The sequence below is a fragment of the Oncorhynchus mykiss genome, chromosome 19 (assembly GCF_013265735.2).
Source record: "Oncorhynchus mykiss isolate Arlee chromosome 19, USDA_OmykA_1.1, whole genome shotgun sequence".
NCBI classification, from domain to species: Eukaryota; Metazoa; Chordata; class Actinopteri; order Salmoniformes; family Salmonidae; genus Oncorhynchus; species Oncorhynchus mykiss.
Genome location: NC_048583.1, coordinates 47,296,934 through 47,311,951, shown reverse-complemented (window position 1 = coordinate 47,311,951; position 15,018 = coordinate 47,296,934). Strand labels below are relative to the sequence as shown.

At 41.1% G+C, this 15,018-nt stretch overlaps 1 long non-coding RNA gene across 7 annotated transcripts in view; it reads right to left on the bottom strand.

Annotated features, from left to right (window-relative positions):
• LOC110498029 overlaps positions 1 to 15,018 on the bottom strand; it is a 57,553-nt gene that overhangs the window by 26,268 nt on the left and 16,267 nt on the right. For all 7 annotated transcript variants that reach the window (XR_005037760.1, XR_002469756.2, XR_002469761.2 and 4 more), the window contains one exon: positions 3,661 to 3,811. This is a non-coding gene — a long non-coding RNA (uncharacterized LOC110498029). The remainder of the gene's footprint in view (positions 1 to 3,660; positions 3,812 to 15,018) is intronic.

The window sequence follows — 15,018 nt, the reverse complement described above, 5'->3', positions numbered from 1 at the left end:
TTCATTGCTCAGAACAAGAATAGACTGACGAGTTTCAGAAGAAAGTTCTTTGTTTCTGGCCATTTAGAGCATGTAATCGATCTCACAAATGCTGATGCTCCAGACACTCAACTAGTCTAAAGGACAGTTTTATTTATTCTAACCAGGACAACAGTTTTCAGCTATGCTAACATAATTGCAAAAGGGTTTCTAATGGACAATTAGCCTTTTAAAATTATAAACTTGGATTAGCTAACACAATGTGCCATTGGAACAGTGATGGTTGCTGATAATGGGCCTCTGTATGCCTATGTAGATACCCATAAAAATCTGCCGTTTCCAGCTACAATAGTCATTTTCAACATTAACCATGTATTTCTGATTAATTTGATGTTATTTTAACAGACAAAAAACATACTTTTCCTTTAAGGACATTTCTAAGTGACCCCAAACTTTTGAACGGTATGTTGGGCCAAAACGGTATGTTTTAGCTACTTTTGAAACAAATATGTAACCCTGTAAATTAATTTGTTTATCATAAAAAGCTAAAATGTTCATACAAATAGATGTTATTGAATATTAGGTTTCTACATTGTATAAAAACACAATTTTCCTATGTTTGTGACTGATGACATGCATGAGATCAGTCATTCATTCATTGCTAAGATCAATGATCTCCTGAAGAAGCTATCCCTTTTCCTTTCTTTCTGTGCCCCCAAATGTTCAGATATAGCCTACTAGTAAAGTTACCAGGTTGTTAGCTAGCTAGCTAAGAGGTAACATGACTGTATAAAGTGTAAACAAATGACCCGCGAATAGTTTTAGAATGGCCCGCGACATGGTTTCTGAATGTTAAGGATATGGCAGACATACGCCCTCTTTGGAGAGATTGGGTACCCCTAGTAAACTGGAAAAAAAATCTGTCAAAAATTGCTAATATATGCAAATAAAAATTATTATTGGATAGAAAACACTCTAAAGATTCTAAAACCGTTGGAATTATGTCTGTAAGTATAGCAGAACTCACAGGGCAGGCATTCTTCCAAACTAGTTTTTGTGGCCATGAAAGTTGGAGCAACTTTGACGTCATGGCCCCCACCCTTCCCAACGAGATATGATTCTGGGGACACTTTCTTTCTCTTCCGCTAGATGTCCTCTTTCATTAGAGCTTCAAATCGTTCAAATCCCGCGAGAATTGACCCTATGGGAGTGAAATTAGTGCGTGCCACGAGAGAATAGGCTGTGCGTATGGGCGCGAATTGGTCCCAGCCATTCCTTTGTTTCCAGCACTCAAGAGAAGGGCAGACGATGGCCGATTGAATTGAAGTTTGTTTTGCACGTCTAAAACATCATAAAGCTTGCTTCTGCACTTAGTTTGACCTGTTTAGTCGACATATAATGTGTAATTTTGAAGTTTTGATGCGCAACTTATCCGGACCAGAGGACGTTTTGGGTGCATTTCAGCTGATGTTATTAGCAGTAGCTAATACAAAGACGCAAGACTTGAAACCAAACGATGTATTGGGTAAGTATGAAGCCTTCCAGAACATTCTGAACGAAGACCATCGAAGGTAAGGGAATATTTATGCTTAAATCTGTGTTTCTGTTGACTCCAACATTACGTGGAAATGTAGCTTGGAACTGAGCGCTGTCTCAGCATATGGAATAGTGTGCGATTTCTGTAACGTTAAAAATAAATCTAACACAGCGGTTGCATAAAGAAGCAGTGTATCTTTCTAACTATATGTAGAACATGTATATTTAGTCAAAGTTTATGATGTCTATTTACGTTATCTTGCCGCGCTACATAGATTTCCTGCGGGCATTTTTGAGTAATTTCTGAAGGTGAACTCACTGTAAATGGACATTTATGGATATAAATGGCATATTATTGAAAAAAAAAAATATGAACTGTGTAATATGTCATATTACTGTCATCTGATGAAGATTTTCAAAAGGTTAGTGAGCGATTTATTTTTTAATCCTGCGTTTGTTGATTGCATGTTTTGGCTGAGCTGTGTCTGGTGGTGGTTTTACATATATATGTGCTATGTTTTCGCCGTAAAACATTTTAGAAATCTGACTTGCTGGCTAGATGAACAAGATGTGTATCTTTCATTTGAGCTATTGGACTTGTTAATGTGTGGAGGTTAAATATTTTTAAGAATATTTTTGCGTTCCATGCGCCACCGTTTCAGCTGAACGTGGGAGGGTTGATCCCCAATTGGGAACCAGTATCGTAGACAGGATAAGGACCACCAATCTGCCGTTGGAAGAAAGAAAAAGTTGCGCAGGTAATAATCTCTTTTGAACTGTTTGGGCTAGAAGCGGTTTTCACTGTTGTAATGGTACAGCCACACAGAAGAGTCTTACTGCCAAGTGAAGAGAAAAAATACATAGAGGATGGTGGTACTTCGATTTTTTCATTGTTGCACAGACAGTACTTTTAAAAACTCTAAATGCTTTGAGAATGAAGTTGTAACATTTCGTGAATAAAGTGGCAATATTTAGAGAATAAAGTCAACATTTTGAGAATGAAGTAAACATTTTGGAGAATAAAGTCACAGTTGAATGTCAAGACTAAAGTAGGGGATTTGATTAAGTGCATCCTTTCCTGGCTCCCTGTTGCTGTGCACGCCACCGTTGAAATGCCTGAGTTAGATGGCCTGGTGAAACTATATTTTAGAATTGGCTTCAGTAACATGGAAATCCTTGGTCTTTTACTACATAGTAACCATATTATTGGTATTATGGCCTTGAAGAGGTTGCGCAGCCGATTGGATATTTTCAGAAGGAGGTTTCGTAGTAACACAAGACACTATACAACAGATCTACAACCAAGTCAATCGATCCTCAAGGTGTGAAACTTAGGCACGTACGACGCTGACGGCAGTACGCGACCAAAGGTCCCAAAGCGATATGGCATATGGACACATGACAAAACGAAACCATATGGTATTACAATAAATTGCTGCATAGATGCTTTAGCCATTATGTTATGTCAGTGGAAACCGTGTTACTAAAGCCATAGGTTTTACCAGGTCATCTAAGGCCTTTTTACAGTTTACAGTGCACAGCAACATGGAGCCAGGTAGCTATGCAATTAACCAGATTCCCTACCTTAATCTGGAAATATAATTGCGACTTAATTCTCAAAATGTTTACTTTATTCTCAATATTTTTACTTCATTCTCTAAATAAAATGTAAAGTCCTCAAAATAAAATGTTTAATTTACTATTTGGATTTCATTTGTTAAGTTAAATTGACTTTATTCTCAAAATATTGCCACTTTGTCTAAATATTGCAATTTAATTTAGACTTTATCCTAAAAAATTCATTGTAAGTTTATTCTCAAAGTTTCAACTTTATCCTTGTATTTCAAGTTTTCAAAGTACTATATGTGCAAAAAACCTAAACTGGTACCAAGACTTATCCCTTTTTTTTTCATTACTTGGCCCTAATACTCTTCCGTACAACCATGATGTTAACGAATATGCGCTCGCTTTTGTCTTTGGGGCACTGGTGCTCCCAAATTGGTAGCACTTTAGAGCCCTATGTGCTTGCAGTGCATGAAGACTGCTACAGTAACAAGCCAGAAGTGGAAAAAACCTGGGATTCAAACCCCTGGAGTCTGTACTGTATGTAAAAGAAACTGTACTAGTGTACTGTGAGATGCATACCTTGGTGCTATAGGAGGCATTGTGCGGCAGTAGCAGTGGAGTGAACAGCTGGACGAGGCGCTCGGTGGTGAGGAAATGGTGGTCCTTCAGCAGAAGGGTGTGCTTGAACCAGTGATCCCACAGAGGAGCAGCGTCAGGTGGGAGACAGGAGCTGCAGCGTGGAGGACAGGGGTGGAGACACACAGCATCGTGAGGAACACAGGCCTGTTGTCTCAATGGATATGTAACATAGTAAGATACAACATAAACATCTTTCCTTACAGTGAGATAATGTACTTATACTGTCTTATCCATATACTGTAAACACTTCACAAACATAAATCATCATGTTCTTCATGTTTTTTGCTCATTCATGCATGTATGGTGAAAAACCTTGTAGATGGAAAGAAAAACACATGGTACACACAAATAAGTGGTATAGTTTGACATCTTGATATACTGAAAAGAATTGGAACTTAACAGATATTTGTGAATGGAAGTTAACCTAACAAAACAGAAGTTGGCTACATACTGAGAAAAAGTCAAGTGACCACTGTAGGGTATAAAACACATCAGGACACTTTATTTAGCAGAGCATAGCAGAGCTTGGAGCTATGGCTCAATGTGGAGCTCCTGATTATCAAAAGAAACCAAAGTCACAGATAGAGTTTAATTTGCTCATCACATTCACACACACAGTTAGGCTACTGCTGGAGGTTACACAAATTACTTTTACATTTGTGGAGGATGGAGGCCAGTTCACGGCCATTCGATCCAATCTCAACCTGTTCTAAACGTGTTCTCACCCCCGACATCTAAACTCCACTCTAACTGTCAAGAAAAACACAGGAACTAATCTGCTCTTTGTCTGAAAAGTGGAATTCCTCTTTGAATCAGTTCACTTTTCATTTCGACGGTAAGATTGGTCTATTGAACTCGGTCACTTGTAGAGCACTGATATCTCTGGTCTGAATGACTCAATTATAGCTCACAGTTATTACAGGAACAGACAGTTCAAAATATCCCCATCTTGACTCACTCAGGCTAGTTGCAAGATTTAGCAAAAATAACACTGAGGGACCCTGAAACAGCAAGACCAATTTAAACTTTTTCAACCTGTGATATTTTGCACATATTTGCCATATTGAATAATGATTAAGTAATTATACAAATTAATATCAATCATCATTTTCTCTAGAAAAAAATATCAAGGACGCAAAGAAAGAAATCCAGTACATGGCCTCATTTCAAAAGGATATAAGATTACTGTGCTAACCAGCATGACAATGAAGATCATTTTAACTGCCTCACCTACCACACAACTCCATTTACGAATGAAAAGAATGCATCAAATGATAAATCACATTTTCAAAAACAGTGACATCAAAATGCCTTATCTGGTGCAGAGTTCACAGAAGCCGTACCTTATTTTCCTGGGCTCAGTAGTCGACCAGTTAAAGCTAACTATCTCTTCAGGTAACAGACAACCAACCCTTTGACGTGGTCTTTAACAACCTCTGAAGCTGGTGAAGGACGACTGCTCCACATGTATCAAGGTCCTCTCCATTCAAGCCTTCCCTGGCGTTACAAAGGCTGCCGAACATGTAGAGCGGAGTGAGCCATCGCCATGGAACCCGGAGCTCAGTCCAGCAGCCCAAAGGTCAGGGGTACAGAGCACAGCAGCTGTTCTCAGTACACTCCACATTAGGGATGAGCCACACCACACACAGTAAACACATGGCAAAGGCCATGGCAGGACTAAAACTCACAACTCACAAGCTGACAACTAGGTGACAGTAGTTCTGATCAATCTGGCAAAAAGGACATAATTGGGCAAGATGTTATTTCCTTTCCTGCTTTCGATGGCAAACACTTATTGATACATGTTTTTAGATCTTTATCGTGTACACAAATGGAACATCACAAGACAAATTGTCACTTTAGTTTCAAATGCCACATAGCCGTTGAATTTACCTGACTCCCAAAAGCCAGAACAACCATGATTCAGCTGCAAAGTGTGGTTATTATGACAATCCAGTGTCTTTCAAAAACCCTTAGAAACCAAGATGTGCTGCAATGACACTTAAATGAATGACACTTCATTTAAAAGTGAGAGCCCTTGGCGGCAGGATAATACATTTTCCTCCAGCTCCACAAACACTGGTTGATAATGAAAAGAATTGCAGCCGAACTTAAGATCACTATAATTTCTACCTGACCACTTTTTTACATTTGCTATCACCAACTAATGAGATCCAGTACACATTTCTTTATCTTCTGTGGAATAGTTGTTCGATGCGCTCCAGTAGAAGGAAGAACACCAGGATGGACAGCCTAAAATAACGTACAGGTCAAATGAACACACAGAGACAAAAAAAAAATCAGCTTGGTACTCAAGGAATGTCCTAATGTGTGTGTGTAAGAGATCAAGGTACTATGGTAGCATTTGAATTGATTGACATGTTAACCAATGACAGAGATGGGCTCAACCATTCAATTCGATGTCAATTTATGCAGAGTACCAGGCAGGAAAATAAAGTGCCTCAGCACTGGAAACATTAAAATGTCAACTAATAAACACAAGTTCATAACTTACATAAAAGTCACACCATTTCAATATAACAAGGTGGCTGCCTCAAGATCTACTTTAGGGCCTGGAAAAAACACATGGAAAAATACCAGTTTCAACCAAATTCGGACAGCTAACGTAGCCCAACCTCCGAGTGCCAACAAGAAATTACCCAAAGATTATTGATTTTGGTGGGAGATTTACGCTTTAATCTGTCCATGTGAGGTTATGAGAAAAGGGTGCCTAATGCATGTGGATTTTGGGAATCCATTTCTTTCCTGAGCATTAAGCTCTGTGTGTCCCTCATTGAATTCCCCAAAAACCCCAGCAGAAATCCTGAGCCACCCAACATAAAAGGGGCAAAAATAATTTATGACAATCTATAATGGGCTCTGGGGTTAGGGGTCAGCAAACAATTGCTCCTTCCTTTTTGCAGGTTGTTTCCTGGTAACATCCTGATTAAGCTGGCAGCTTGAATTATATCCATGACATTCTGTAGTGCACCATCCATCGGCACTAAGTCCTCTTCAATGCAACTGAAGTAGCTTGGGCAAAAGCTCTGCCCCCCCCCCCCCCCCCCTCCCTCATAGTTATCATCTTTCTCTCCACGTAATTTGTCAGTGCTCTTCAAAAAAAGGACCTTTTTACAAACGAAAAGAGAATTTGTTGTGTGCACCAAACCTCTCCGTATTGTTGTGAGAGCTTCATCGCAAGGTCTCAAACCACACGTTTGGTGTGGCTGTCTGTGTCTTAGAGAGTCTTGACATCATCAGGAGTGCATTGTTAGTAGGGATGAAAGGGTCAGACTCTTGGGAGCAACATTACACTGACACTGCATACAGTGGATATTTCACCATGATTTCCCGCATGTAATGGTCTCACATGAGTGATTGGTGTCTTTCAGGCTATTTCTTTTCACACACAAAGAAAATGGAAAATGCTGGAAAATACTACTAGTTGTATCAATGGTTTTGACCTGGTGGAGCAAATAACACCACAATAAATATAACTATTAACTGTTGTAAGTAAGAACACACAATAACTGTGACACCACAAGAACAGTTTCTACTGTGCCGCTAGGAGAATTTAAAATATTGATTGGGGACTTTCTTGCTGAGGAATGTAATTGTTCAAATCAAAGTGTATTTGTCACGTGCGCCGAAAACAACAGGTGTAGACTTTACAGTGAAATGCTTACTTACAGGCTCTAACAAATAGTGCAAAAAATATGTTAGGTGAACAATAGGTAAGTAAAGAAATAAAAAAAAGGACAGTCTATATACAATAGTGAGGCTACATACATCTGTATGTAAATGCATTAAGGAAAAAAATTCCACAAAAACACTGCTTAGTCAGGCTGATTGAGATAGTATGTACATGTAGATATGGTTAAAGTGACTATGCATATATGATGAACAGAGAGTAGCAGTAGCGTAAAAGAGGGGTTGGCGGGTGGTCGGACACAATGCAGATAGCCAGTTTAGCCAATGTGCGGGAGCACTGGTTGGTCGGCCCAATGGTGGTAGTATGTACATGAATGTATAGTTAAAGTGACTATGCATATATGATGAACAGAGAGTAGCAGCAGCGTAAAAGAGGGGTTGGGGGGGCACACAATGCAAATAGTCCGGATAGCTATTTGATTACCTGTTCAGGAGTCTTATGGCTTGGGGGTAAAAACTGTTGAGAAGCCTTTATGTCCTAGACTTGGCACTCCGGTACAGCTTGCTATGCGGTACTAGAGAGAACAGTCTATAGCTGGGGTGGCTGGGGTCTTTGACAATTTAGGGCCTTCCTCTGACACCGCCTGGTGTAGAGGTCCTGGATGGCAGGCAGCTTAGCCCCAGTGATGTACTGGGCCGTACGCACTACCCTCTGTAGTGCCTTGCGGTCAGAGGCTGAGCAATTGCCGTACCGGGCAGTGATGCAACCATGCTCTCGATGTTGCAGCTGTAGAACATTTTGAGGATCTCAGGACCCATGCCAAATCTTTTTAGTTTCCTGAGGGGGAATAGGCTTTGTCGTGCCCTCTTCACAGCTGTCTTGGTGTGTTTAGACCATTCTAATTTGTTGTTGATGTGGACACCAAGGAATTTGAATCTCTCAACCTGCTCCACTACAGCCCCATCGATGAGAATGGAGGAGTGCTTGGTCCTCCTTTTCCTGTAGTCCACAATCATCTCCTTAGTCTTGGTTACATTGAGGGATAGGTTGTTATTCTGGCACCACCCGGCCAGGTCTCTGACCTCCTCCCTAAAGGCTGTCGGTGATCAGGCCTACCACTGTTGTGTCGTCTGCAAACTTAATGATGGTGTTGGAGTCGTGCTTGGCCATGCAGTCGTGGGTGAACAAGGAGTACAGGAGGGAACTGAGCACGCACCCCTGGGGAGCTCCATAATGGCGCCTGAAGAAATGGCAGCAGTTTTACGGGCGCCCAACCAATTGTGCTATTATGTGGGTTTTTCCACGTTATTTGTAACTTATTTTGTACATAATGTTTCTGCAACTGTATCTTATGGCAAAAAAAAAGAGCTTCTGGATATCAGGACAGCGATCACTCACTTCGGATAAGACAAAGATTGTATCTACAACAAGGAGGACGCACAAGGCATTCTCCAAACACCCCACAGGGCCAACATCACCGTTATTTGCAAGAGGAAGCAACGCAGGTACCGAGGACAAAGAGCCGGATGCCTGGTCAGGACCCAAAGAAGGCCAATGTGAAAGCTGCCGTTACCGTCAATACTACTCGCCAACGTGCAATCATTGTACAATAAATTAGACGAGGTACGATCACGAATATCCTACCAACGGGACATCAAAAACTGTAATATCCTATGTTTCACGGAATCGGGGCTGAATGACGACATGGATATTCAGCTAGCGGGATATACGCTGCACCGGCAAGATAGAATAGCACAAGACGAGGGGGGGCGGTCTGTGCACATTTGTAAACAACAGCTGGTGCACGAAATCTAAGGAAGTCTCAACATTTTGCTCGTCTGAAGTAGGCCACACTACTTGTCTAGAGAGTTTTCAGCTATACTTTCGTGGCTGTTAATCTTACCACCACAGACAGATGTTTGCACTAAGACCACACTCAGTCAACTGTATAAGGAAATAAGCAAACAGGAAACCACTCCCCCAGAGGTGGCGCTCCTAGTGGCCAGAGACTTTAATGCAGAGAAACTTAAATCAGTTCTACCAAATTTCCATCAACATGTTAATGTGCAACCAGAGGGAGGGGAAAAATCTAGATCACCTGTACTCCACACACAGAAGCGGACAACGCTCTCCCTCGCCCTCCATTTGGTAAATCCGGCCACAACTCTATCCTCCCGATTCCTGCTTACAAGCTAAAATTAAAGCAGGAAGCACCAGTGACTCGGTCTATAAAAAAGATGCTAAACTACAGGACTGTTTTGCTATCACAGACTGGAACATGTTCCGGGATTCTTCCAATGGCATTGAGGAGTACACCACATCAGTCACTGGCTTTATCAATGAGTGCATTGAGGATGTCATCCCCACAGTGACTGTACGTACATACCCTAACCAGAAGCCATGGATTACAGAATATTTGTGTTGTGCTGTATTTTACTGGTTTTGTATTTGAAATTGCATAAACTGGGATACTTTGTGAAGAGACCCTGGGCTCAATGGGGACTCCCTGCTTAAATAAAGGTTAATATACAGTACCAGTCAAAGGTTTGGACACACCTACTCAAAGGTTTTTCTTTATTTTTACTATTTTCTACATTGTAGAATAATAGTGGAAACATCAAAACTATGAAAGAACAAATATGTAGTAACCAAAAAAGTGTTATACAAATCAAAATACACTTTTATTCTTCAAAGTAGATACCATTTGCCTTGATGACAGCTTTGCACAATCTTGGCATTCTATCAACCAGCTTCACCTGGAATGCTTTTCCAACTGTCTTGAAGGAGGTCCCACATATGCTGAGCACTTGTTGGCTGCTTTTCCTTCACTCTGCGGTCCAACTCATCCCAAACCCTCTCCATTGGGTTAAGATCGGGTGATTGTGGAGGCCAGGTCATCTGATGCAGCACTCCATCACTGTCCTTCTTCCTTTCCTGTGGCGGTCCTTATGAGAGCCAGTTTCATCATAGCGATTGATGGTTTATGAGACTGCATTTGAAGAAACATTCAAAGTTCTTGACATTTTCCTGGATTGACCTTCATGTCTTAAAGTAATGATGGGCTTTCGTTTCTCTGTGTTTTTGAGCTGTTCTTGACATAATATTGACTTGGTCTTTTACCAAATAGGGATACCTTGTCACAACACAACTGATTGGCTCAAATGCATTAAGGGGGGGAAAAAAATCCACAAATTCACTTTTAACAAGGCATACCTGTTTATTAAAATGTATTCTAGGTGACTAGCTCATGAAGCTGGTTGAGAGAATGAGTGTACAAAACTATCATCAAGGCAAAGGGTGGCTACTTTGAAGAATCTCAAATATAAAATATATTTTGATTTGTTTTAACACATTTTTGGTTACTACATGATTCCATGTGTGTTATTTCATTATTTTGATGTCTTCACTATTATTCTACAATAATAGCTGTGCCCAAACTTTTTGACTGGTACTGTAAATCTATAGCAAGACCTGAAAATAGTTGTCTAGCCATGATCAACAACCAATTTGACAGAGCTTGAAGAATTTTGAAAAACGGTATAAATCGCCGCCACAGGTGCGTCTACAAAGGGGTGTGAATACTTTATGTAAATTAAATATTTCTGTATTTAATTTTCTATAAATTTGCCAAAATTTCTAAAAACATGCTTTCACTTTGTCATTATGGGGTGTTGTGTGTAGATGGATTCATTTTATACTTTTTTCTCATCCATCAGGCTGTAACACAACAAGATGTGGAATAAGGGGTATGAATACTTTCTGAAGGAGCTGTACATGTTGACTTTCCCCCACATTTTGTTACGTTACAGCCTTCTTCTAAAAATTGATTAAATAAATAAAAATCCTCAGCAAACTACACACAATACCCCATAACGATAAAGCAAAAACAGGTTTAAAGAAATGTTTGCAAATGTATTTATAAACAGAAATACCTTTTTTTGCATTAGTATTCAGACCCTTTGCTAAGAGACTTGAAATTGAGATCAGGTGCATCCTGTTTTCACTGATCAAAAACCAAGCCACGAGGTCAAAGAAATTGTCCGTAGAGCTCCGAGACAGGATTGTGTCGAGGCACAGATCTGGGGAAGGGTACCAAAACATTTCCTTGATGAAAACCTACTCCAGAGCGCTCAGGACCTCAGACTGGGGGCAAAGGTTCACCTTCCAACAGGACAATGATGCTAAGCACACAGCCAAGACAACGCAGGAGTGGCTTTGGGACAAGTCTCTGAATGTTCTTGAGTGGCCCAGCCAGAGCACGGACTTGAACCCGATCGAACATCTCTGGAGAGACCTGAAAATAGCTGTGCAGCGACACTCACCATCCAACCTGACAGAGCTTGAGAGGATCTGCAGAGAAGAATGGGAGAAACTCCCCAAATACAGATGTGCCAAGCTTGTAGCATCATACCCAAGAAGACTCGAGACTGTAATCAATGCCAAAGGTGCTTCAACAAAGTACTGAGTAAAGGGTCTGAATACTTACGTAAATGTGATATTTCCAGGGGGGGTTTTAGAATAAATTTGCAAAGCCTTTTAAAACAAGTTTTTTGTCATTATAGGGTATTGTGTGTAGATTGATGAGGGAAAAAACAATTACATGTTTTTTTAGAATAAGGCTGTAACGTAACAAAAGTGGTAAAAATCAAGAGGTCTTGAATACTTTCCGAATGCACTGTATTCTTATTGTATACATATTACCATCGTCACAATTGTTTTTAAACTAATTTGTATTACTTATTTCTTAATACTGAAAATTATACTGCTCCATTGTAATACATTGAGGAGAGCTTGCAAGTAAGCATTTCACTCTACCCTTTACATCAATATCCTGTGCACGTGACGAATAAACATTGACTTGATGAGTACAACACGACATCCCTGTTTGAAAGACTCCAGCCGTTATTAGGAGTACTGAAGAAAACCAAGTGTATTTCTGTTCTCTACTCCCTTACCCAGGTCACACCAGGAGGAAATGAAATGGAATAATGGAATGAATTGCCAAGGCTTGTTTTCCTGCCTGGGAGCTGAATGGGAAGAGCGATATAAACTCTAACCATGACGTTGCGTGAGGTGGCGTGGCGCTGGAGACAGGCTGCTCTGAGCTTTACATCAAAGCCTTGTTTTTCCCCTCATATACAGGGCTCCATGTTAACAATGTGGCTTTGGAAAACATTTGTAAAACACAAGATAATATAAGGCCTATGCATTGAGGAATCTACACAATGCATTGCAAAATCCAAATCACTTACAAGCTACAGTTGTTTATAATACTGTACATATGCATTTGAGTTTCACCCCCCAACAGTTACTAGTCTACTAACACATACAGTATACTGAGAACTATCATAACACATAGAGGAAAGCTGTTTATTACAGCTAGGTCTATAGACTACAATCAGACTTTTTCAGAGGACAGTAAAGGTCTGGATTGATGGACGGAAATGCACACTCCCTTCACAGTGAAATCCATCCCAAGCGATCCTTACAATTAGAGGACACCAAGTGCTGGATTTCTTAGTGTGAGTGCCAGTCCACATGCCCACCCTCCAGAACACTCTATGGAGCCACAAATATCCTCCTCCACACGGACTTCCTGAGGTCTCTCAAGCAGAAAATTGCTTGGTTACAGCATTATCTTGGATTATGGCAATAATGTTTGTCACGGGTCCTAAACCCTCCCTATAAGTTGCGCTGAGGCTAAGGCCCGTGCTGTTGAGCTGCACTGAGTGCGGTGGGTCGCGTGGAGCGTGACTTCCATCATCCTCTCTGTCAGCTGCAGATGTGGCACAAGTCAACAGTCTTGAGCATAATCCCCAGTACAGCCCAATTCAGTTTGGCCACTCTGGAACATCCTAAAGTAGAGCTGTAGCTTTGCTGCTTTAGCTTGCCCCTCTGTTTAATTCACTCAACAATAAACTGCCCAAATTAAACAAATAGTTAGACTGGCAGGAAAATGTAGCAAAATGTATCAACAATGAAAAGAACAGTGTTTGTTATGATGGATATCAGGACAGCGATCACTCACCTCGGATTAGACGAAGATTTCTTCAACAACAACAACAAGCAGGACTCACACGATATTCTCCAAACACCCCACAAGGCAGACATCCCAATTATTCGCAAAAGGAAGCGACGCAGAGGACGAAGAGCCGGATGCCTCGTCTGGACCCGCAGAAGACAACTAGGAAAGCTGCCGTTACCATCAATATTACTCGCCAACGTGCAATCATTGGGCAATAAATGTAAGTCGATTTTGCTCACCTGAAGTAGAGTATATTGTGATAGTGTGCACTAACCAAGGTGGCCAGGTGCACAGTGTTTCCTCCGGCGCATTGGTGCGGCTGGCTTCCGGGTTGGATGCGTGCTGTGTTAAGAAGCAGTGCGGCTTGGTTGGGTTGTGTATCGGAGGACGCATGACTTTCAACCTTCGTCTCTCCCGAGCCCGTACGGGAGTTGTAGCGATGAGACAAGATAGTAGCTACTACAACAATTGGATACCACGAAATTGGGGAGAAAATGGGGTAAAAAATAAATAAATAAATAAATAAATAAATAGTATATTGTGATAAACTGCAGGCCACACTACTTGCCTAGAGAGTTCTCAGCTATACTTTCATGGCTGTTTATTTACCACCACAGACAGATGCTGGCACCAAGACCGCACTTAGTAAGCTGTTTTAAGGAAATAAGCAAACAGGAAACCTCTCACCCAGAGGCAGCGCTCCTAGTGGCCGGAGGCTTTAATGCAGGGAAACTTAAATCAGTTCTACCAAATCTCTATCAAATCAAATGTATTTATTTAGCCCTTCTTACATCAGCTGATATCTCAAAGTGCTGTACAGAAACCCAGCCTAAAACCCCAAACAGCAAGCAATGCAGGTGTAGAAGTACGGTGGCTAAGAAAAACTACCTAGAAAGGCCAAAACCTAGGAAGAAACCTAGAGAGGAACCAGGCTATGAGGGTTGGCCAGTCCTCTTCTGGCTGTGCTGGGTGGAGATTATAACAGAACATGGCCAAGATGTTCAAATGTTCATAAATGACCAGCATGGTCAAATAATAATAATCACAGTAGTTGTCAAGGGGGCAGCAAGTCAGCACCTCAGGAGTAAATGTCAGTTGGCTTTTCATAGCCGATCATTAAGAGTATCTCTACCGCTCCTGCTGTCTCTAGAGAGTTGAAAACAGCAGGTCTGGGACAGGTATCAACATGTTAAATGTGCAACCAGAGGGAAATAAATTCTAGATCACCTGTACTCCAAACACAGAGAAGCATACAAAGCTCTCCCTCGCCCTCCATTTGGTAAATCCGACCACAACTCTATCCTCCTGATTCCTGCTTACAAGCAAAAATTAAAGCAGGAAGCACCAGTGACTCGGTCTATGAAAAAAATAGCGTTTCAAACGTCACTCGCTCTGAGACTTGGAGTAGTTATTCCCCTTGCTCTGCAAGGGCCGCGGCTTTTGTGGAGCGATGGGTAAAGCTGCTTCGAGTGTGGCTGTTGTCAATGTGTTCCTGGTTCGAGCCCAGGTAGGGGCGAAGAGAGGGACGGAAGCTATACTGTTACACTGGCAATACTAAAGTGCCTATAAGAACATCCAATAGTCAAAGGTATATGAAATACAAATGGTATAGAGAGAAATA